This window comes from Sturnira hondurensis, unplaced genomic scaffold (genome assembly GCF_014824575.4).
Source record: "Sturnira hondurensis isolate 20B ecotype Veracruz unplaced genomic scaffold, ASM1482457v3 Scaffold0013931, whole genome shotgun sequence".
NCBI classification, from domain to species: domain Eukaryota; kingdom Metazoa; phylum Chordata; class Mammalia; order Chiroptera; family Phyllostomidae; genus Sturnira; species Sturnira hondurensis.
In genome coordinates this window covers 726,493-750,859 of record NW_028086562.1, presented here as the reverse complement: position 1 = coordinate 750,859, position 24,367 = coordinate 726,493, and the positions used below count along the sequence as shown (strand labels likewise).

At 48.6% G+C, this 24,367-nt stretch overlaps 1 long non-coding RNA gene across 2 annotated transcripts; it reads left to right on the top strand.

Annotated features, from left to right (window-relative positions):
- Positions 1-3,053: 3,053 nt before the first annotated feature.
- LOC118998127 (uncharacterized) lies at positions 3,054-8,364 on the top strand. Of its 2 annotated transcripts, XR_005068811.1 has the most exons (4): positions 3,054-3,182; positions 4,679-4,838; positions 5,177-5,228; positions 7,718-8,364. It is a non-coding gene; the product is annotated as an uncharacterized LOC118998127 (long non-coding RNA). The 2 variants fall into 2 exon arrangements; XR_005068812.1 differs by lacking the exon at positions 5,177-5,228.
- The last annotated feature ends 16,003 nt before the right edge of the window (positions 8,365-24,367 follow it).

Below are 24,367 nucleotides of genomic sequence, written 5' to 3'. Positions count from 1 at the left end.
TCCAATTTCACAGGAGGCTTGTTGTGGGAGGAGGGTCAAGGAAATGACTCACACGTCCCCCGAACGAGGCCTGCGGGCACTTCCGCCAGCACTTTGGCCACAGTTCTGATGTGAGGAGACTTCTGAGGAATATTAATTCTGGCTGGGAGCTGGACGTGAAGTTGAGTGGAAAAGCTTCAGTGCATTTGTGCCCAGGCAATGGCACTGTGAGGAGACCCGGTGCTGAGCTGGGTGGTTTAGTTTTGTGACTATTTTTCCCGTTTCCCGTCCTTACGTCGTATGGAAGGGGAGGTCAGGCTACATCCTTTACTGCAAACAGCTGCTGTGCAGCGCCGCCGGGTCCCCGTTTTGCGGGCATACTGGCGTTTTCAGGTGAGAAAGCCGGCTTGTTCCCAGAATAGGAACTAAACTTTGAGGTTTCCAGGTTCTCAGTCTGCGCCTTGCAGGCCTTTTCTGAGACCAGAACTTACTCCACCCAAGTCCTCCCGTGTACAGGTGGGGGAAGAGAATCTTTCCCCAAGTTTAAAAAAAGACAGAATATTGAATCACTGTCTGGGAAGAATTGATTTGTGTTAACCTTTGTGGTGTCCATGTCTTTGCCAAAACCCACCAACCACACACCTGTTGCCAGGTAACATGGATTCCTTCCCTCCTTTCGTAAACACATACCCCAGGGGAACCATGGAGTGTCTCAGTCCAGAGGGATTAAAAAGATCTCGAGGGTTTGTGTTGGATGGTTAGGGCTGGGCTCTGGACCCCGGGAAGCAGGGTTCTGCTCTGGGATGGAAGTGGAGGATTCATGCTTGGCTATCTTAGTGATTCTTAGCCAGAAGGTGGAAGACCATGTGAGGCCAGCCCGGTACCCGGACAGGCAGCCAGCTCTCACATCAGCCAGGATAGGGGATGTTGGACCCTGTCTGTGGTCCGACTATCTGAGCAGACCCGACTGCGGGCTGTTCTCATTTTGTATTGGTGCACATGGCGTGCTTTTGCCTGATAGTGTCCTGTGAAATCGTCACATCCCACAGGAGAACCCCAAGGCCCAGCTGTGAGGGCCAGGCCACCCCGGCTGTCAGGGGCTGTCTCCTCCTACTGTTCATTCATGCGCTTACTTCTCCGACACGCAACGTGGTACACCTTCTCTCTGACGGACACTCGATGACTCATAAGCAGGGACTCATTTCATCAAATGCAGCCTCAGGACCCTCCCTGCCCCTGCCCGCCCCCCGCCCCCCCCAGCCTGCTCTGGCTTTCCCCGCCAGCCCTCTGGCATGCACTGGGCTCATTTGCTCGTGGTTGGGTTGCTGCTGGTAAGCTCCATAATGTTGGGGCTGTCTGTTCTGCTCACTGCTGCAGCCGCATTGCCTGGAGCCAGCTGGTGCTCAATAATGGTTGACTGTGGGGGGCAACTTTGCCCAAAAGTCCCCCCATTCACCACGGATGAAAGTGAAACCACCCAGACACGATCTGCTTGGGGAGGAGAGGTGGCCAATCTCTCACAGGAGAAAGACCAGGAGCCCCTTCCTCAAGGGGCTTTTTTGGGTTGTAATACACAGGAATACAGGTGGCAAGGATCAAACAGTAGATAACATTTCAAGAAATCTAAGGACTTAATCTGAGTCAATGTCTGTCAGGAAAGGGGGTTGCAGAAACTTTCGGAGACATACTCATTTCCTGCTCAGACCCTTAACATATGAATGAAAGCACTCTTAGCAAAGCAGGCTTCACAGGACTTTGTGAATTCTTTCTTATGCCTGATCACCCGGAACCTGCTCTAGCCTGGGCAAGGGGCTGCACCGCCTCTCCCATCATAGGTTTTTAGGCTTAAGTGGATTAGAGCCAGGAAGTGCTTCTCCCAGATGGAAATGGGGACTTGGATTATGTCAGAATAGCGGGGGGCGAGGGTCCATCAGCCCCTTTGCTGCAACCCCCCAAGTCCTTCCTTGAGGGCCTCCCAAATGATCGTGTCTAGCTTAGGTTGCCCACCCTCTGAGGGGCCGTACCTGTCATTGACCGACCAACCAAGTGTTGGGGGCAGAGATGGATGACGCAGAAGCAGCGCTGCTGCCAGAGACAAGCTTTGTCCCCTTAGTGGCTCACAGTCCGGAGGTCCCTCATTCAGCCTTATCCATGGGGGGCAGTTACAACTCCTGAAACCAGGCAGAGTGGTCCCCAACAGTTGACGATGCTGGCCATTAATTAAAGAGCTCATCTGTATGATACATACATGCCTGGCGAGTCACACACGGGCTTTTTTTCTGGTAGAATGTTCCAAAGTCCTGCTCCCCAGAGTTACTCTTCCAAGAGATAGTTAAGAGTAGTTCCATGGACCCACCCACTATCCACACGTCGTCCTCCATTCATCCACTCACTGTCCATTCACCCATTTACCCACCTACCACCCATCTACCCACTCACCCATCCATCCACCCAGCCATCATCTACCCACCATCTACCCACCCACAGCTTTTACTAGTTTGTACTTAAATCTCACTCGGAAAATGAACATCTTTGGAAAGTTTCCTAAAGGTAAGTTTTCCTTTCTTGTTTCTTCCTTGTCCGTGTGTCCAAGTCCTCAAAAGTCACTGTGTATCCATAGCACCACTTTGGCAGGTATTTCATTAACTAAGGCCTAGTCTGGGCTGGGCGTGGTGAGGACTAGAAGAGGGATCCCAGCCTGAGCCTGGACTTCCCTCGGGCCTTGAAAGGCCTGAAGTACTGCCGCCCTGGAAATGCAGGAGACCACCAGGGCCGGGTAAGGAGGCGCATCTGGGGACCCACACAGCGGAGCCAACTTCTGCACCGTCTGCCTCCAAGGGTCCCGCCGCCTGCTCTCCCGGGCCAGGGTGGGGCGGGGCCTGGGGTGGGCGTGGCGGACCCTGACGCTGCAAGGCGGAGTCCAGGCTGTGTGGTAGCACTGAGCGCTCAGGAAGGCGCCTGGGCCGAGGATGGGCGGGGTCGGACAGGTGCGGGGCGAGGTGGGAAAGGGCGGGGCCAAGGCTGGGGATAGGAGGGCGTGGTGAGGGGCGCGGCCCTGTGGCCGGGCTGGAGGCGGAGCTAGTCGGTGCCCGGTCGAGAGCTCCTGGCTCGGTAATGGCGGAGCCAGAAGGATCAAGGTGGGAAGTCAGGAGGGGCTTGGCCAGGAGACGCAGGGGGCACTTTTCTGGCCGGAGCCTTGGAAGGTGTGTGGGGAGTCGGAGCCCCGGGTTGGGTGCTGGGGGTCAGAGACCCAGACTGGTGAGGCCCGGGCGGGGCCCTGTTTCCTGCTCCATCTCATCTCTTGTGCCCTTCGGGTGTCACCTGCACAGAACCTGTCCCGCGGTATTAGTTATCCCAAGTATCCAGGTGTAAGTCTCCGTCGGACCTGCGCCCCCCCGCCCCCCTCATGGGACACTGACGTGGGGGAGGGTCTGAGACAGTGCTTCCTGCCCACGCAGTCTCCGGGACCTCGGAAGCTTTCAAGCTATTTGAGGCCGGTCTTTGGATTTTATAATAGACGCTAAGTTATTGTCACAATTGTACTCGGCTCTAACAGTCAGAGGTAAATAAAAACGGAATAATTCCACATTTGGAATTACAGGGGCGTGTATTTTTTTTAATCTTATTAAAGAATTTTTAGCAGAGATTGTTTTTTAAGATTTTAAAGTATGATAGTATGTTTAAATCAATTAGTTAACCCATTCTCCGTGACCACGTGGAAAATGTAGCTAATTAGAAATTATGTGCCAAGCACTCTGCTGAATGGTAGAAACACTGAGATAATACCTAGTTATTGCCTAGAGTTTTTTCAATTTAAATTTTATTTTCCATTTACAGTTTGCATTCAATATTATTTTGTATTAGTTTCAGGGGTATGTTATAGTGGTTAGACAACCACATCCTTTACAGAGTTGATCCCTAGATATTTCCGGTACCCACCTGGCATACATAGTTATTGCACTATTAACATATTTTTTAAGGATTTTATTTATTTATTTAGACAGGGGAAAGGAGGGAGAAAGGGAGAGAAACATCAGTGTGTGGTTGCCTCTCCAGTGCCTGGTACTGGGGAACCTGGCCTGCAACCCAGGCGTGTGCCCTGAGTGGGAATCGAACCAGCGGCACTTCTCAGGCCAGCGCTCAATCCACTCAGCCACACCAGCCAGGGCCAATATTAATATTTTTTTACACTTGACATTTAGTTGTATTTTTGTCTTATTAAATTTTTTTAATTTATCCCATGGGAATACAATTTATTTTTGAGAAATTGCTAAGGAAAATGATATGTTTTTGCCTTTTTGGTAAAGGCATTTTAAAAAGCAATTTAAAAATGTTTAGTCCTTACAGAGCGTTCCCTTCTACAAAGCACTGAGACATATTTTTGCTTAACGTTCTGGTCCGTTGGATGGACTCATGCCGTTTGTGGGTAGAATTGGCCACAACTGGAGGCCCACGAGTGGTCATCCCTGTTGGGAAGACTTGCGTGCGTAACACTCTCCTTACCAAGCTCCCGTCAATCTAATCCACCATGTCTAAGACAAAGTGCTGTTCAAAGGGTCACGTAGCAAAGATAGAAGCTAAAATACGCATTGATGTGACTGTGGCTGCCTGCTGCAGCCGGGTTTGGGGCACTATGGAGGTCTTATTTCTGCTCCCGGCCGCCTGCGTTTCACTCTTTATATTTTTATTTCAAGCACAGGTGAGGAATATAAGGATTTCCGTAGCCCTCTTGGAATAAAAGAAAAATAGTGAAACGAATCCAACGATGGGAGCATTCCCGAGGAAGAAATTGCTTGTGTGTGTAATACAAGGAAACCAAGTATCACCTTATGCAGCTCGTCACTACTTCTATTTTAAAGGTAAATATTCTCCTACTTTAAAAAATCTATTGACAGTTGTTGCTATGCTATTTAATAACGTGGCACAGCACATTTACATCCCTTCTTTATTGTTTTATCAAAGTAAAAACAACAGCAGCAAAAGCAAATGTCCCCTCGTTGACCTGAAACTCCGCTTTGTAATCCCACCATCTTTGGAACTGGGCTGGGAGCGCAGGTGGGACTCCAACGAGGAGTGCGGATTTCTTTTAAAATGTGTTTCTGTTACCAGGTTTAGATCATGCAGTGCAATGTATCCTTTCTGCTAAACAGTTCATTCCTGTCCTGCTTCATATATTATGAAGCTCTTTTGTTGGCAGGCACATTTGGGGATGACACGTCTGCGTGGTGAACCGATCCTTTTATCACTAGGTAATGATTTTTTCGTCCCTGGTTGTAATTCTTGTTTTGAAGTCTACTTTGTCTGTATCCATGTAGCTATTCCAGCTTCTTTTGGCTAGTACTTTTGTAGAGTATCTTATTTCATCCTTCTGTTTTTAACCTATCTCTGTCATTATATTTAAGGTGGGTTTCTTTAAACATAACACATATTTGCATCTTCTGTATTGAATTGAACGTGACCATGTCTGTTTCCCCAGTGGTGTGTTTGCATCGTTGACCGTTCATGTTGAGAGTTGGACTTAGGCCCCCATTTACATTTGTTTTCTGTTTGTGTCCACTGTTCTTTGTTCCTCTGTCCCTCCTTTCCTACATTTTTATTTGATTTTTTAAGTTCTTTGTTTTCATTTAGCCATTGGTTTTTTGGTCCATACCTCTTATTATCACTCTGTAGTGGTCACACTAGGGATTGTAACATACGCTTCTAACAGGTCATCTAACAGTAATACTTAGATTTAATATTTTACCAATTCACATAAAGTGTACAAATCTTACAAACGTACAAACCCTTCACTCTCCTTAAATTAGTTGCCCTATGTACAGTATTATACCTTTATTCACTAAAAATCCCACCAGACGAGGCTGCAGGGTTTTTTTTTCAGCAGTCATCTTGTCCTGAAGAACTTAAGAGAACGGTCTGTCATATTTAGTCAGATAGGGGCCGATTCTGTTGCTGTCCCTTTGTCCCTGAAATACCAAGTTTCCATCTCTCCCCGTCAGCTTGCATGACTTCATGGGGCGTTTCTTCTTCAGCAAGTCTGCTGGCGGCGAATTCTCTTAGTTTCCCGTCTCCTGAGCCTGGCTCCCCTTTGCTGTCATTCCCAAAGAACATTTTCATTGACTGCAGAATGTTGTCCAACTGCCGTCTGTCCTCCACACTTCCTGATGAGCCGTCCGTGGCCGTTCCCATCGTTGCCTTGTAAGTCACCTGTCACTTTACCTGGCCGCTTTCAGAAGCTTTCCTTTGTCTCTGGTTTCCACCATTTTTTACGATGCGTGTGAGTCCGAGAGTCTTCGACTTTCTCCTGTTCGATGTGTCATTGTCTTGAATCTGTCCATCAGCATCTTCCACCAAGTCTGAGAGTTTTGGGACAGGCTTTCTTCTGATATTTTCCTGCTCCGACCTCTCTCTCTTCTCTTTCTGGGACTCCCATAGCACCAATGTTAGACATTTTCATGTTGTCCTAGAGGTCCGTGAAGCTCTGTGATCAATTGTTTTTAATCATCTTTTCTCTGTTCCTCAAATTGAATAATTTCCTATGATTTGTCTTCTCATTCACTAACTCTTTCCTCTGTCAACCCCACTCTGTTCTGTTTCAGACACTGTATTTTTCAGTTCTGCAGTTTCCATTTCTTTTTTTTATAGTTTCCATTTTCTGCTGAGAGTGTCTCTCTTTCCATTTATACGATGTGTGTTTACCTTTTCCCCAGAGCACGGTTGTAACAGCCGCAGTAAAACCTCTGTTAATCCCAGTACCTGGGTCAGCTCGGGGTTGGTATCTATTGATTTTCGTTTCCCTTGAGAATTGTTCACATTTTCCTGGTTCCTGCTAGGCTGAGCAGTTTTTGACATTTTGACGATTCTGTTGGGAGACTCTGTGTCCTGATAAAATCCTCAGGAGGGTGTTGGTTTGTAGACATTATTGTATAGCAGGCACCTGGTTACGCTCTTACCACAGGTTCTATTTTGCCTTTTGTGAGGGGTGGTTCACTTAAGTTTTTAAAATCCTTGCCTTGTGCCCTGGGGTCTGTCTCACGGACAGGCTGCTCAGAGCTTGGCCTGGGATGCAGGCAGCTGTTTTCATTAGTAGTTCAGTTCTCACAGCCTTTGCCGTGTGGCCCGGGGCCTGGCCTGAACATGCAGAGTTCCAGGGCAAGCTGCGGACTCGGGCCCAGTTATACACAGAATTAGGAGATGCACCTCTCCCCCTTTCCGGTCTCTTCTCTCAGTGACTCCCTGGACACTCTGTGGCTCCCAGGGTCCCCTCCCTCAGTCCTATGGCTAGAAACCCTGACTTTCCTTCGGAGTGACAGCTGCGCCCCCTGCCACCTGCCCGAGAGACCTTTGGTCTGCTGTGTGAGAGCCCCGTTTCTGGGACCTGTGACCCAAACCTCAGAGCTGCACAGTTTCAACTGGGGCTGCCTCAGGTCAAAGCCAGGAGAGAGAGAAGAATTTTTTTAAAAAGTCACTCCTCCCCCCCCATCCCCGCCACCACCTGTACACAAGTTGCCTCTTGCAGCACGCCTCCCTGCCTCCCTGCCTCCCTCCCTCCCTCCCAGTCCCCTCCCAGTCCCCTCCCAGTCCCCTCCCATGGTTTACTTCCCAGAGTCCTCAAATAGCTGCTGCTCTTTGTACTCTGATTTCTTCCTTTACAGATGTTAAGAAGCCTGAGCAGTCACTCCACCTAAATAATAATCCTGTGTGGTTGAAAACGGACCATTTCCTCCCTTTGTCTTCACAGGTGTCTCAGTGTCACATCTTGTGCAAACCCTCAGGTAATAACATTTGCGTTCAAAGCACACAGGACTGCTCCAAACACACTTACCTCCTTTGCCCCATTTGTGGGCCAGCTCCCCTGAAGAGGGTTTCTCAAGAAAAGACTCTCCTTATGCGAATGGTGAAAAAAATTAAGCCTAGAGAACGACTGTTCTTTTGACCTTTGCAAGGTCGGCCTCACCTTTATTCTGCATCCTATACCTCCTCATTTTGTTCACCTAAATACATGGGGCAGTACAACGTAGGAACTGAATTGCATTTTGGTGAGTAGTGTTTTGCCTTCATTAGCATATCATTACGTTGCAACAGGAGGTCTCCCTTCCATTAAACACAGCTCCTGGTCTTCCGCAGGGTCTGCATGTGGGTGTTGGGGCTGCCGCTCTCCCCCAATGCAGGCCAGGTGTGCTGTTTGTGAAGCCCACAGGTTTTAGAGGGAAAAACAGACACATTGGTTTGAAATGAGAAATGTCAGGTGTCGCTGAGGAACTGGCTGGTTTCATTGAGCCTGTGAGTTTCTGGGTGGGGGCAGGACTTACAGGTCCATCAGAAACTGTCCCCGGTTTATCTAGGTCTCAATTTCCATGCATACATTTGACCTGCTGTGAAAAATGACTCAATTGTCCTTCCTTCTCTCTCTTCCCCTTCCTTACCACTTAATAGTATGACACACATTAAAAAATATAATATATGCTGGTGTGACTGAGTTGGTTGGAGCATTGTCCTGTAGCTGAAGGGTTGTGGGTTCAATTCCTGATCAGGGCGCATACTTAGATTGCGGGTTTGATCCCTGGTCAGTGCATACAGGAGGCAACTGTTCGACATTTCTCTCTCATGTCGATGTTTCTCTCTCCCTTATCTCTCTAAAAGCAATGAAAAAGTGTCCTTGGGTGAGAATAGTGTATATGTATATATATATACACACACAACACACCCATGCACACACACACTATATATATATAATGTGTGTATGTAAGTATATATAATATATAAGCCTATATATATAATTTATAATCTATAAATATATATAACATATAAGCCCATATATATAATTTATAACCTGAGAGGCATTATTTCTGTAAACATCATTTCTCCCTAAGAATTGTGACAGATGGAACTTGTTTAGGTTGAGAATAGAATTCCATACAGAATCATGGGGGAAGCTCGGGTCTGAGGTCTGATGACTTGCTCACTACCTAGGTGACATGAACAGTTTCTTAATCTCTCAGTGTGACAGTTTTCTCACCTGTGAAAGGGGAATTGCATTCGTTCTTGGCATCCGGAGGATTACAGGAGATGACGGGGAAATATGCTGAGCACGGTGTGTGGTGTGGAGTGAGCACCGGGCAGGGCCAGCTCTCAGGGCTGTCCTCTTAATGTGGTCGCCATCACTGCCTGGTGACAGCACTGCTCTCCACGTGCTGGCCCCAGCGGGGGCTTCAGACTCAGCCGGGCAGCGGGGCTGTGGAGGCAGAGGCACGTGAGCACATCTTCGTGAAGCCCAGCGTCCGTCACCAGAGCACGGCTCCGTTTTCAGTCCACACGGTCTCAGCCTCAGTGACTGGCCTGGGGGATGCTCTTCCCATGACTCCAGCTCTTGGTCGGCTCCCTGGGCACTTGTCCCTTTGGGTGTTTCTGGGGGAGAAGTTACATCTAAAATAATGACGGCTCCAGCATCTACAATCCATAAAAAGGAAATCTCATAAAAGTTAAATGGGTATTCTACGTATAACATGTTGGCTCAGAATAAATATTCCCAATGGACTCAAGTTTTATTAGCTTTAGAAGCAGTTAAAAAGTTTTTGACCAGGGTAGTTTTCCTTTCTCTCCAGTTCCTCCTTTTTTTAAAAAACCAAACCAATATACCTCCTCCAGGAGCCCCAAAGCCCATATGTAACTATCCCATAGGTGAGAACACTAGGAAACCAATTTGCAGCTGCAGTGAGCCGGGTCTACCATGGATGCAGTTGGAAGCACTGTTAACATTCTACCTTCAAAGAAAGAAAAGCAGTAGTATTTGTTTTCTTAAAGGTGTGGAGAAATCACACCTCTGTGGAGTTAATGAAGCAACTGATGGTTCTGCTCTACCCTAGGAGACGACTTTGTGTTCCAGCTCCGGCCAGTCTGGCTGGGGAAACAGTCTTCAAATTCCTACAGAAAGGGAAAGAGCACTCCCAAAGCCACAGGGGAGCTGCCTTATATAGACGCAAGTCCCTGCCCCTGGTCCCTGATTGGCCCATCCTCATGTAAATGAGGACTTCAAATCCTCAAAATTTGATAGGTCCAAAAGAAACTTTCCTGTTTGGTCAGAATGGAGCTCTTCTGATTGGTTGGTAAAGATATTGATGGGTGAGGCCATAGGTGTGCACTTTTTCTTTTTTTTCAATGTATTTCATTGATTATGCTATTACAGTTGTCCCTTTTTTTCTCCCCTTTATTCCCCTCCGTCCTGTACTTCCCCTCCCACTAGCATTCTCCCACCTTTGTTCATGCCCATGGGTCATATGTATAGGGTCTTTGGCTTCTCCATTTTCCATGCTATTCTTAACCTCCCCCTGTTTATTTTGTGCCTACCAATTATGCTTCTTATTTCTTGTATTTTTTCCCTCATTCTCCTCCCACCCCCTCCCTGCTGTTAACCCTCCACGTGATCTCCATTTCTGTGATTTTGTTCCTATTCTATTGCTTAGTTTGGGTTTTATTTTTGTTTTTAAGATTTTATTTATTTATCTTTAGAGGGAAAGGGAAGGAGAGAAGTATCAATGTATGGTCGCCTCTTGTGAGTCTCCCCTGCTGGGAACTGGCTTGCAACCCAGGCATGTGCCCTGATTGGGAATTGAACTATGATTGTGTGGTTCACAGGCCCGCACTCAATCCACTGAGCTACGCCAGCCAGGGCTGTTTTGGTTTTTGTTTTAGGTTCAGTTGTTGGTAGTTGTGACTGTTGTCATTTTACTGTTCATATTTTTGATTGTCTTCTTTTTTTTAGATAAGTCCCTTTAACATTTCATATAATAAAGGCTTGGTGATGATGAACTCCTTTAACTTGATCTTATCTTGGAAGCACTTTATCTGTCCTTCCATTCTAAATGAAAGCTTGCTGGATGGAGTCATCTTGGATGTAGGTTCTTGACTTTCATGCATTTTAATACTTCTTTCTAGCCCCTTCTTGCCTGCAAGATTTCTTTGGAGAAATCAGCCGATAGTCTTATGGAAACTCCTTTGTAGGTAACTGTCTCCTTTTTTGTTGCTGCTTTTAAGATTCTCTCCTCATCTTTAATCTTGGATAATGTAATTATAATGTGCCTTGGTGTGTGCTTCCTTGGGTCCAACTTGTTTGGGATTCTGAGCTGCCTGGACTTCCCAGAAGTCTATTTCCTTCACCAGATTGGGAAAGCTTTTCTTCATTATTTGTTCAAATAAGTTTTCAATTTCTTGCTTTTCCTCTTCCCCTTCTGGCACCCCTATGATTAAAGTTATCCCAGAGGTCCCTAAGCCCCTACTCCCTTTTTTTGAATTCTTGTTTCTTCATTCTGTTTTGGTTAAGTGTTCATTTCTTCCTTCTGCTCCAAACCATTGATTTGAGTCCTGGTTTCCTTCCCATCACTATTGGTTCTCTGTACATTTTCCTTTATTTCACTTTGCTTAGGTTTCACTTCTTCCTCTATTTTGTGACCATACTCGACCACTTCTGTGAGCATCCTGATTGCCAGTGTTTTGAACTCTGCATCTGATAGGTTGTCTATCTCTTCATCACTTAGTTCTGTTTTTAGAGCTTTCATCTGTTCTTTCATTTGGGCAATATTTTTTTTTCTTGGCATTCCTGTTATGTAGTAAGGGGCAGAGCCTTGGGTATTTACCAGGGCGGGGCAATCCACATCATTGCGTTGTGGCACTGTATATGGGGGGAGGGGTCCAAGAGGGAATAATGCTGCTTCCTCAGCTCTTGGCTGGATTTCAGTCACTTCCCCTGCTTCCAACAAGCAAATTGGGTCCTTCTGGTGCTAATTCCCAGGTGGATGGGTTTGTGTACATTCTAGGACCCTGTGGATCCCTCCAACAAACTCTACTTTGAGGCAGGGAGTTTCTGCTGTCACCACAACCTCCACAGGTTTTTTCAGTCAGAGGTTGTGAGGCTCTATTTCTCCACGCTGGAACTCTGGGTTGTGCAGTCTGTCTCACTGCCCAGTTGTTCCTCCCAGTTTATCTGCACGCAAATATGGGACCACCCTGTCTGCCAGCTGCTGCCTGGCCCATCTGCCACCCAACTGCCCATCTCCATCCCTCATACCAGTCTGGATGAATGTTTCTTAACTTCTTTGATGTCGGACTTCCACACAGTTCGATTTTGGGGGCATTTTTGGTTGTTTTTTGTTCTTAAATTGGTTATTGTCCTTCTTTTAGTTGTGTGAAGAGGCAAAGAGTATCTACCTACACCTCCATCTTGGCCAGAAGTCCCTGTGCATTCCTGATTGGCTGGGGCAAGCCTCAGTCCCATGGGTTGAAATGGGATTCTGGGAACTCTATTTTAAGAGCTGGCTCAGACATCAAAACCATAGAGCAGGTGGGCCGTTAAGTGCAAAGGCAAGTAGTTTAGTGCACACTTGTCCCCGAAGTGCCATCTGTGTGACAGGCTCCTGTGTAGACATGGCTGCTAGGCTCTGGTTTGTTTTTCCTTTTTTAATTGGAGTCCAGGTGCCACCAGGAGTCCTTCTTAGTAGGCATCTCCTCTCTCCGGCTTCCACGTGTTCTCGTGAAAGGCAGGGCTCACAGAAGCGCTTAGGAGAGCAGGTCCTGCCGGGTGGGGCGGGGTGGGGGGTGGCTGATGACAGAGGGGCTGTCAGCAGTTGCCAGATGAGTTAAGTCTCCAAGACCTTGGCATTGGCCCTGGAGCGGGTTCTTCTTGCCCTCCAGTGCTGCTCTCACTTTCCGCTCTTCCCCTGCCCTCAGGACAGCCGTTGCATCCCCCTGCAGTTCCCTGTTGGCCGGGGTTTTTTTTTTGAGTTGTCAGAAGACAATCGCAAAAGAAAGTTCCCATGTGGCCATTCTTATATGCGGCCACCCTGTATTTCTTTCTCTCTACGTTGTCCCGTTCTTACTGCCAAGTAGCGTGTGGCAGGGTTTTGTCAGTGTGACCCTGGCATGTCACAAAAGTCATCACTCTGGGTTTTTTCTAGTTCTTCAGGTTTTACTATGGAGTTGAGCTTCTGGAGGCCTTTTCCGTTCCGGGCACTCTGCAGTGGCCCTTGGGCAGTGCGGGTCACGCAGCAGGTTGTCCGTGACAGAGGAAGAAGCCCTGTGTCGCCTCTGGACTTGGGCACGTATTTAGCATCGGGGGGCTAAAGCAGAGATTGAGGAAGTAAAAGGGTGAAACTGTTCTAACAATGTATGTGATCACACATTGCATCAGTTTCGATCTTTATCTGTAGCAGTAAATGCATTCTTTTTTTAAAAAACAGCTTCAATTTAAAGCAGTGAACTCGTGAGGGACCATTTAAAAAAAGAAAGAAAGTCACTCAGAAGGATATTTTACAGGACTGACTTCCATTTGGGTGAAAAGGCACAAATGATCCGCCACAGAGGCAAGGGGGCCGCTTTCCAAAGCCTCGAGGGCGTGTGTGGAAAATGCCAAGAGTTCGTGCCCTGGCTGCAGCCCACGAGAGCCGAGACTTCAGGGGACCCTGCCAGCTCAGCTGGAAAAGCCCAGCACCGTCCTCCTGCGTCTTTCCCTCCTGGGTGTCTCCGACTCTCACACCCGCCACACTCCCACTGCGGACACCGCACATGCGGGTCCTTTCCCCGCCAGGGAACGCACTGCGACCCCAGCCGGGCATCCCGCAGCTTCGCTCAGTGCTGCCACCACCTGCCTGGAGACAGCGCAGATCCCACGGGCCTTGGTCCCACGGGGCTGCCACTGCCTCCGCCCCACATTAGGGGCCAGTCACAAGTCCAGCTTGTCACCTGTGCTTCTGCCTGATTGGCTATGAATCTGAGGTTCCCACGACCCCCTTCCTCGGGTTTGATTCGTTTGCTAGAACTCAGGGAAGCTCACGTTACCAGTTTATTAAAGAATGTGATAAAGGATACAGACGAACGGCCCGATGAAGAGACACGGGGTGAGGTCTGGGAGGGTCCCCCGTGCAGGAGCCCCTGTCCCGTGAAGTCGGGGGGTGTCACCTTCCCTGTGTGCACATGCTCTCCGACCTGGCAGTTCTCCGAACCCGGTGCTGTTGGGGTTTTGTGGAGGCTTCCTTAGGGTCAGTTAGTAGCTCCTTTTCTAGCCCTTCTCCCCTCTCCGGAGAGTGGGGGGCGGGGCTGCAAGTCCCATGATTCTAATCACGGCTTGGTCTTCCCGGCATCCAGCCCCGCTCTGGCAGCCCATCTGGAGTCAGCTCATTAGAACGAGAGGTGTGCCCATCACCCAGGAAGTGACAGGTTTCAGGAGCTTCGTGTCAGGCACTGGAAACAGAGACCAGCATGTGTTTCTTGTGATAAATCACAATGTCGCGTGAAGGGCAGGCACAGTAACAAAATTAAGACGTTCATTGCTTCTCTCCATCCAGTGAAGAGACCAAAACAATCCCCAAACCTGGATTCTTTCCTTTCCTTGGTGGGCTGTATTTAAGGGTTAACTTTAACTTTTACGTCTTCTGTTTATGGTCCTCATCTGTCTCTCTAAAACCTCTTTTCTCACCTAACCTGTGTTTCCAGCCACACAATACATTTCCAAAACAGCACTTGGCAGCCTCAGCTTTCTTGGTCCAGTCCCCCGGGCTGGCTCTGCCTCGGTGCCCCTGACCCCACCCGACCCGCCGCCCCGGCCTCAACCTGAGATGCATCGTCTATGAGTCACGGCTCTCCTCCTCCCCCGCCAGGGTTCACTCAACAGCAAGGTCAGGGCAGCGCTTCCCGAAAAGCCCTCCTGTTGGTTTCCTCTCGTTTTCTGCTCCCAAGCTCCGGTATCTGCAGGAGCCAACGCGGGGATCTGGCTGCCGAGCGTCCTCCGGCCGTCTCTCTCAGTGCCTGCCGCCCAAGGCCCCGTCCAAGGCCCGGGAGGTGAAAGTGCTGTGTCCCTGCCGCCCCAGACCGCACGGGAAGTGTGAGGTTGAGGCGTCACTTCTGGCAGTCCGCACTGCGTCCAGACAATGGCTGTGTCTGGACACTGTCTCTTGGACTGAGGAACAATCGAGGTGACCACTTGCTGGTCCTGCCAGGGAACGGGTCGTTTTCTGGGGCTTGGGGGAGGTCGCGTCAGTCAGGACAATTTTACCATTCTGACCAAGTCCTTGGAAATCATTGCCGTGAACGCTGTGTCCTCTGTGAGGCCTTAAAAACGGCCTTAGTTGTCAGCATGGCTTTCCCCTGTTCATATTTCCCATCCGTGGGCACGACTTCTCCATCGTATTTGGACTGCTAAGTTGCTGCTCCTAATAGGGTAGCTCCTATTTCGTTCTCTTTAATTTGGGGACACATTAACCTTTGGGGAGAGTGGCACCTCAGGGACACTCTGACTTTGTGACCAGCTCCATGATCTCAGACGTCTCCCTCTTCCCATCCACAGGAGGGGAGGTAGAGTCTGACCCCCTGTGGTTCCTTTGCAGCCCAGTGCTTTCTCCCTCCGTCCCAAACCTGACGTCCACACTGAGGGGCCTCTACTGCCCTCTTGTGGTAGAAGGTTTTAATTCTTTTCAGTTTATTGTCTGACTTAGAAGTTCCTAATGAAATCTGAAAGATCCGGGGTTAAGGAGCAAACCCCTGCAGTTGCCGGGTAGCTCAGGTGGTTAGAGTGTTGCCCCTGATGCACCAAGGCTGTGGTTCGATCCCCAGTCAGGGCACCTATAAGAAGCAAGCAGTGAATGCATGGGCAATGAATGACTGAGTGTCACGCTTAGTGACAGCAAGAGGAAGGCAGGGAGGGAGGGGGAGGGAAGTTGCTCTGAGTGTGACCTGCTTGGGGCCGGCAGGGGAAATGTTTATTTTCTCCTTCTGATAGGAATTGGAAAATTTCAGTTCAAATATAAGCAGATAGATTGTCCTAGAAAAGAAAACTGAGAGACTATGATAGCTATTTTTTACTTCTGCTGTGAACACTGGCAGGGAGCTGCCCTGAAGCCACGGGGATGAACGGTGGGTTTTATTATTTTAAATGTAGAAGTATTTCCTAGTCATCTTCAAAAGCTATTTGTCTAATCAAAAAATAAAACATAAAAAGTAAAGCTATGGCCCTAAAGTGTGGCGCCTCTAAGCACAATGGCATGCCCCCGTGATCCTGGGAGTTGGTTTGGATGTAAATCCCAGGAAATGTGGCCCTGAGCCCACACGGAGGGGCAGAGGGCCGAGCCAGGGGTAGGGAAGCGCAGCTGCAGAAAAATGGAAAAGCAGTTGGTGGGGGAGGAGGGCAGGAGGAAGGGCGGGCTCCCAAGGAGAGAGCAGAGCAGTTCTTAGCCAGCATGTGTTTCCCCGAGTATTCGATTCCGTGTAACAGGTCTGTCGCCCGGAAGTGCCCGGAAAATGTAACAGGTCTGTCACGATGGGCACTCTTTAGAAATCTCTCCTAGCGCTGAAGTAGACAAGCAGGGAAAGTGCCCACACGGCCATCTCTCTTCGTTTACTCTCTAGCCCTTTGGTCATTAAAGCATTCACTTGTTCATTGTACTTTTATTGAGCACCTACTATGTGCTGGGCACTCTGCTGGGTGCTGGGGAGACAGCAGTGAACAGAACAACCCACAGTCTCTGCCCTTCACATTAAAAACAAATTATTTACTTTTCAAAGTTGTGGTAAATTACACGTAATATACAATCTGTCATTGTCATCATTTCGAAGTGTACGGTTCAGGGGCGTTACCCGCATTTACGCTGTTGTGCAGCCAGCACCGCTGTCCATCCCCAGAAGTCTTGTCAAAACTGAAACTGTCCCATCACCCACCCCCCTCAGGCCCTGGCCTCCTTTCCCATTCTGTCTTTGCAGACTGGACCGCTGCAGGGCCCTCTGGACCTCTCATCCATGTGCCTCATTCAGTCCCTCATTCCACCCATGACCACTGGCATTTCCCAGGGTACAGGGGGAAGTCAGCAGTGCAGCGTCGGCCTGTGATGACAGTGAGTTCCCTCCAGGACATACTGCACACAACCCTCTGTGCCGCTTAGCTTTGTCACTGTTGAGGCCACTTTCTGCTGAGAAGGCTCTGTGCCTCTTCTGTCCCACAGAGATGGGGTGGAGGAGGAGGGAAGGAGCACATTTCAGCCGATGGCTCCCCCCCCCCACTCCGTTTCCCATTTGCTTGCGGGGGCTGCGCTGCCTGTTGGGGTCCTGTCGCCGCCCCGGTGTGCACAGGTGTTCAGAAAGCCCCTCTGAGAGACTGAAGAGTGTATCCCAATAGCTTTTGTAATAGGCACATAGTCAACACATAAACTCTGAACTTGGAATCCTTTTCTCCATTCTCTTGTCCGTATCTTCAACTTCCTTGTCCTGCTGACCTCCTGTCACCCCCTTCTGGAAAATCCCTCCCTGGTGACAGTCCCCCGGGCCTCCTGAGCCCTGGCTGGAGCCTCAGCCCCACAGCAGATATGGACCCGCCCTTCGGGGGCGAAGGGATCTCCAGGCCTCCAATAAAATGGGCTCCTTGTTCCCCACCCTGCAGCCTCCCCTGCACCTCCCGGACCTTCCCGAACCCTTCTCTCCGCCCAGCACCCCACCCCTGCTCCCTACTCCAGACTTCCTCCGATACCTGCATCTCTTCTTGCTCAATCCTGTCCAGTTGGAAGGGAGCCAGCACCTGCCCTTTAACTAGGGTTGCCAACTTTAGCAAATAGAAAAGGGAATGAATGCTCAGGTACATTTGGGTCTCTGATCTGAAAGAAACATAGTTTTGAGTAGAATGGGTCCCGAATAATGCACGGGACCTGTTTATACTGAGAAACTAGTTGTTGTCTGTCTGCAGGTCGAATGTTCCTGGGCGTCTGGATTTAATCTGATGACCTGCCCAGACCCCACGTGGCCACCAGTTCCCCACCCTCTGCTTTCGTGACTTCTGAAAGGACACTCGCTGGGGGACACTCGCAGTCACTTCCCGCGAGGTCAGCACTCCCAGGAGCAGGCTCCCACGAAGGTGGCTGCCTTGCTGCCAAACCCAGTGTATATTTTTTATTGATTATGCTGTTACCCAGTTTTTTCCCCTCCACCCAAAAAAGTTGTCCCCATTTTTCCCCCTTTGTCCCCCTCCACCCAGCACCCCCACTCCCTCTGGCAGTGCCCCACCGTTGTTCATGTCCATGGGTCAGGTGCATAAGTTCTTTGGCTGCTCCGTTTCCTAGGCTGCACTGTACATCCCTCCCCCGGGCCGTTCTGTAACTACCTATTTGTACTTCTTAACCCCCTCACCTTCCCACCCATCCCCACACCCCCTCCCATCTGGCAACCTGCAAAACCCTCTGTGTATCCATGACTCTGTCCCTCTTCTTCTTCTTCGCTGACTTTGTTTTTAGATCCAACTGTTGATAAATATGTATTTTTTGCCATTTTATCGTTCCTAGTTTTGATCTTTTTCTTAAATAAGTCCCTTTAACATTTCATGTAATAATGGCTTGGTGATGATGAACTCCTTTAGTTTTTTCTTGTCTGGGAAGCTCTTTATCTGCCCTTTGATTCTAAATGATAGCTCTGCTGGGTGGAGCAGTCTTGGCTGTAGGTCCCAACTTTCCTGACTGAATATTTCTTGCCATCCCTTCTAGCCTGCAAAGTTTTTTTGGGTTTTTTTTTGTGTTTTTTTTTTTGAGAAATCAGCTGACAGTCTTATGGGAACTCCCTTGTGGGTGACTAACTTATTTTCTCCTGCTGCTTTTAACATTCTCTCTTTAACTTTAACTTTTGGCATTTTAATTATGATGTGTCTGGGAGTGGACCTCTTGGCATCCATCTGGTGCGGGGCTCTCTGTGCTTCCTGGACTTACATGTCTATTTCCTTCAGCAAATTAGGGAAGTTTTCTTGCATTATTTTTTGGACTGAAGTTTCCTTTTCTTGCTCTTCCTCTTCTTCTGGCACCCCTATGAGGCACATGTTGGAACGTTCGGAGTTGTCCCAGAAGCTGTTTATACTGTCCTCTTTTTTTTTCCTTCTTGTTGTTTTGCTTGGTTTTTTGCTTCCTTGTGTTCCCAATTATTGATTTGAGTCTCAGCTTTATCCACTGTACTGTTATTTCCCTGTATATTGTCATTTCAATTAGTGTGTCTTTCATTTCTGACTGGATCTTTTTTATGTTGTTGAGGTCCTCACTGAGTTCCTCGAGCATCCTTATGACCAGTGTTTTGAACTCTGCATCTGATAGATTGCTTATCTCCATTTTTGTTTAGTTCTTTTTCTGGGGGTTTGTTCTGTTCTTTCATTTGGGCCAGGTTTCTTTGTCTCCTCATTTTGGCCGCCTCCCCGTGTTTGTTTCTCTGTATTAGGCAGAGCTGCTTTGACTCTGTGTCTCGGTAGCCTGGCTATTTAATGCAGTAGGTGCCCTGTGGGGTCCAGTGGCACAGCGCCCAGCCCCCAAGCTGGGCACTCGAGGTGCAGCCTGCACGTGAGCTGAGTGCACCTCCTCCTGCAGATGAGTCTCGATTGCTGTCAGCAGGTCAGTGGGAGGGTTCACGCAGGCCAGACAGCTGCGCAGATCGGCTGTGACCCCCTGTGTACATTTTATTGTCCCCTCTCCAGCTTCTTGGTGGCCTCTGATGGTCCTGACTCTCATCTGCTGGATTTTGGAGACACCCCACCCCTGCCCCACCCATCCTCTCCCCCACCGTGTGGCCCTTCCACTGGGGCACCCCACAGTGTCCCATGCTGACACTGGAGCGCACCTTCCTCCTCCAGGGTCTTGGCTCCGTGGGTGGTACCTCTGCCCCCAGATGCCCAAAGCCAGGAGCCGGGGGCCCGCTCCCATGAGTCCCTCGCCTGGAGGAGCCCCAGTCTGTGTAACCCTTTTTCTTCACTGTAGTCAGAGGAATCATCCTAATTTGTAAATCTGGTCAGTGCCCTTCCCTGACTCCTCATCCAATGTCCATAGTTTAAAATTTCAGCTTCTTAACATGGCTGATAAAATCTGAGTATCTAGTCCTGGCTCACTGCATAGCATCCTTCATGTCTCCTCTGTCCCAGCCAGTGGCCCTCCCTCCCATTTTCCTGAGCCCTTTGCTCCTGGGAAGCACACAGCCTGGTATCTCCTGCTCACCCCCAGGAAGCCCCCTCCCCCCCCAGCACAGGTGCACGCATAGCCCTCCCCCCCAGCCCCAGGGCTCCAGGAGGGCTGCACAGCCGTTCCTGGCACACAGTGGTCCGGGTACCATTGCGTCTCTTTTCAGGTTGTACTTGTCAGTCGCTCTGGCACAGGTGGGTCCTTTACCTTCGAGCCTTTGCCTGGTTCAGAGCACCCAGCTCGGGGGAGGCTCTTTGTGTTTCAGTCAGCGCCTTGGTGGGTTTGTCAGAACCTGCCTCCTCAGTGGATTTCTGCGAGACGTGTTTGCGAGGCTTCGGTGATAATCAATCTGAACTACAGCCGTTGAGGTCAATACTGACATTAAAGCAGGATTCGTTTGTGCGTGAGCAGCCTGTCAGTTGTTCAGAGCAAAAGGCATCCCAAAGTCTGCGTCGTGCATGTACCTCAGCGTGGAAGTCTGTTCCCAGGACTCACAGAGAATGGCACGTTATTTCCAGATTAGCCTTTATGATTTGACACTGCGAGAATGTTATGAAGTTTTTTTTAAATAAACTATTTTTCTCAGATTTTTTTTGGTGAAAACGACAGCTTTGTGCTTTATTAAAGAGTCCTGTTTAAGAACACAGATAACGATCACTCTCTCAGCCCCACCACGTGTAACTCACCCCCAACCGCGGTCCTCGGGTGTGGCCCACCCACAGTGGAAAGATCTGCCCTGCACAGGAGGAAGACACCCACTGTTGGCCCCAGACGCCCCTCATATCAGAAGTTTCCATCAGAGTGATATCTTCCACCACAGAAGAAAATCAAAATTTATTTCAGAAGTAACCTAAGCTTGTTTTTAAGCTTTTAGAAAACTATTTCCAACATGTATGTCCCTAAATGTGTTCATTTATTTTGATCACAGAAAGTTACATTCCTTTTTATTAGGCTCCATAATTGGGTTTCCTGAAGAGACACCCCCCCCCCCGAGAGTATTGTTTTATTCTGTTTTGCTGTCCTTTCTTCTTAACTGTCCTTTGGGGGGAAAGGTGACTCATACTCCAGATTCCTGTGTTTTTCATTTGTCCCTTCCACACATTATACCAAAACCCACTAGGTGAAATCCTCCCACAGTCCGTGCAGTCAGGGAAGCAGAACAAACTGGATCTTCTGTGTCTGGGGTCTGGGACGAAGGGGTGGAGGGGGTTGTCTCGGGTGCCCCACATCTCGGGGGCAGGGCCGTTCCTCCCGAGTGTGGACGAAGAGCAGCAGAGAATTGAACTCCAGGTGTCCAAAGCCAGCGGGGGAAGCCTCGTTCGAATCTGCAGTCCTGGTGTGCAAGGGGAGGAAGGCTCATACGTAGCCCCGTTCCTGAAGTGGCCCCACAAGCTCCAAAGGTCCGCTCGGCCTCCTAGTTTAAAAAGGTCAGCCTCCTGATGATGGTATTCCTGCCAGAACACCAGGTGCACAAGATAAAAACCCAAGTGAAGGTACTGTATTCCCACTAAAATAACCAATGTTTTCCCTGGCCAGGTAGCTCGTCGGCTGGTGTGTTGTCCTGATGCACCAAGGTTGTGGGTTTGATCCCCAGTCAGGGCACACACACAAGTCAACCAGTGATGCATAAATAAGTGAAACAACAAACTGATGTTTCTCTCTCACTCTCTCTAAAACCAATCAATAAATAAAACAAAAGTGTTCTGAACACATACAATTATATCATACACCAAGCATAAGAAAAATACATTCTTTAAAGAAAGGGGAGGGATACCTATTATTTCATTGAATTTCTTTCAGGTAGTAATTTTCTTGCCGCAGTTTAAATCTAAATCAAGCATGATAGAATCACCAGTGGAGTCATCTGCAACTGAATGCTTTTTAATAAATGTATTTTATTGATAATGCTATTACAGTTGTCCCAAGTCTTTCCCCTTTGCACTCCTCCACCTAGTACCCCCATTCCCTCCAGCAATCCCCCGCTTACTTCATGGCTATGGGTCATGCATGTAAGTTCTTTGGCTTCTCCATTTTCTATACTCTCCTTAAAATCCCTCTGTCTATTTTGTACCTACCAATTATGCTTCTTAATCCCTGCACCTTTTCCCCAGTCTCCCCCTTCCCCCTCCCAGCTGATAACCCTCCAAATGATACCCCTATTTATGATTCTGTTCCTGTCCTGCTTGTTTGCTTAGTTTGTTTTTTAGATTCAGTTGTTGATAGTTGTGAATTTGTTGCCATTTTAATGTTTATAGTTTTGATCTTCTTTTTCTTAAATAAATCCCCTTAACATTTCATATAATAATGGCTTGGTGGTGATGAACTCCTTTAGTTTTACCTTGTCTGCGACGGTCTTTATCTGCCCTTCGATTCTAAATGATAGCTTTGCTGGATAGAGTCATCTCGGATGTAGGTCCTTGCTTTTCATCACTTTGAATACTTACCAGTCCCTTCTTGCCTGCAAAGTATTTTTGAGAAATCAGCTGGCAGTCTAATGGGAACTCCTTTTTAGGTAACTATCTGCTTTTCTCTTGATGCTTTTAAGATTCTCTCCTTATCTTTAACCTTTGGCATTTTAATTATGATGCATCTTGGTGTGGTCCTGTTTGGGCCCAACTTGTTTGGGACTCTCTGTGCTTCCTGGACTTGTATGTCTATTTCCTTCACCAAATTAAAGAAGTTTTCTTTCATTATTTTTTCAAATAAGGTTTCAGTTTCTTGCTCTTCCTCTTCTCCTTCTGGCACCCCTATGATTCAGATGTTGGTACATTTGGAGATGCCCCAGAGGCTCCTTATTCTATCCTTTTTTTTTAAATTCTTTTTTCTTCCTGCTCTTCTGATTGAATGCTTTTTTCTTCCTTATGTTCCAAGTTGTTGATTTGATTCTTGGCTTCATCCTCCCCACTGTTGGTTCCCTGCAGCTTTTTCTTTATTTCACTTATTGCAACCTTCATTTCTGCCCGAGTCTTTTTTTATGCTATTGCTGTACCCAGTGGGTTTTTCGAGCATCCTGATCATCAGTGTTTTGAACTCTGCATCTGATAGGTTGCTTATCTCCATTTCATTTAGTTCTTTTTCTTGAGTTCTGTTCTGTTTTTTTTTCTTTCATTTGAGCCATCTTTCTTTGTTTCCTCAATCTGACAGCCTCCCTGTGTTTGTTTGTGTGTATTAGGTAGAGCTACTCTGACTCTATGTCTCGGTAGTGTGGCCTCATGTAGTAGGTGTCCTGTAGGGTCCAGGGGCACAGCCTCCCCTATCACCTAGGCTGGGTACTTGAAGTGCATGCTTTGTGTGGGCTGAGTACACCCTCCTCTTAGTCACTGTTAGTAGGTCAACGGGAGGGATTTACCCAGGGCAGTCACTTCTAAGAATTGGCTGTGATCTCTTTCCACCAACCTCTGCCCTCCGTGGAGGATCAGTTGTGCAGGGGCAGGGTGGTAGTGCTCTGACATGGTCTGTAGCTGTCCACTGGGTGCTCTGGCCCTGTGGTTTCCCAGGTGGTACCCACCAAGGCCAGCCCCCACCCATGTTTTGACCAGGGCCACCCTTTCCTGAGCTATAAAGCGATCTGAGGTGGCTGCTACGTGCGCTGGGCTCGGAGAGACCCAGGTGAAGCCAAGCTGTGAATCTGGGCTGGCTGCTGCTAGTGCCGGGCCTGGGGCTCAGTGAGGCCCGCTGTTGCTTGTTTGATAGGATTTAGGAAGCTGTGAAGCATGAACCAAGACCGGCCATTCATGTGGAAAAGCAGCTTGGGTGGGACAGAGACTCTGGGGGTCTCCAAGGCCAATCAGTGTTAGCCAGGCTGATGGAGCCTCAGCTATGGCAGCAGCTTTTGGCTCTTTGTGGGGATCGCCCAGAAAAGGGACAACGGCCTCTGCTCGCCTTGATGCCAGACACGTCAGTTTCACCCTGTGAACCACTGGTGCCCTTCAAGCTGCCACCCTGGTGCCGGAGCTCAGAGTGGGTGAGTCTGAGTAGGTGAATCTGTGTGTGGGTTCTTTAAGAGGCACTGCTTGGGGTTCCAGAAGTTCCTTCCACTGACTCAATCCCTGCTGGTTTCCGCAGACAAAATTTGTGGGTCCTTACCCTCCTGGCATGGAACCCTAAGTTGGGGGATGTGGTGTGGGGCTGGGACTCTTCACTCCCGAGGTATCCCTCCTGAATTTTTATCTGCCACCTGAGGGTGAGGGGCCAGCCTGTTCCACATCTGTGCCCCTCCTACCAGTCTGGATGGAGCTGGTTTCTTTAATTCTGTAGTTGTCAGAGCTCCATTCAACTTGATTTCTGATGGTTCTGAGTGATGATTGTTCTACATTTTAGTTGTAATTTTGATGTGGTTGTGCAAAGTGGTGAGCCATGTCTGCCCATGCCGCCTTCTTGACTGGAAGTCCCCTCGTGATTTTAAAATAAAATAAAAACTAATCCTCTTCACAAACAGG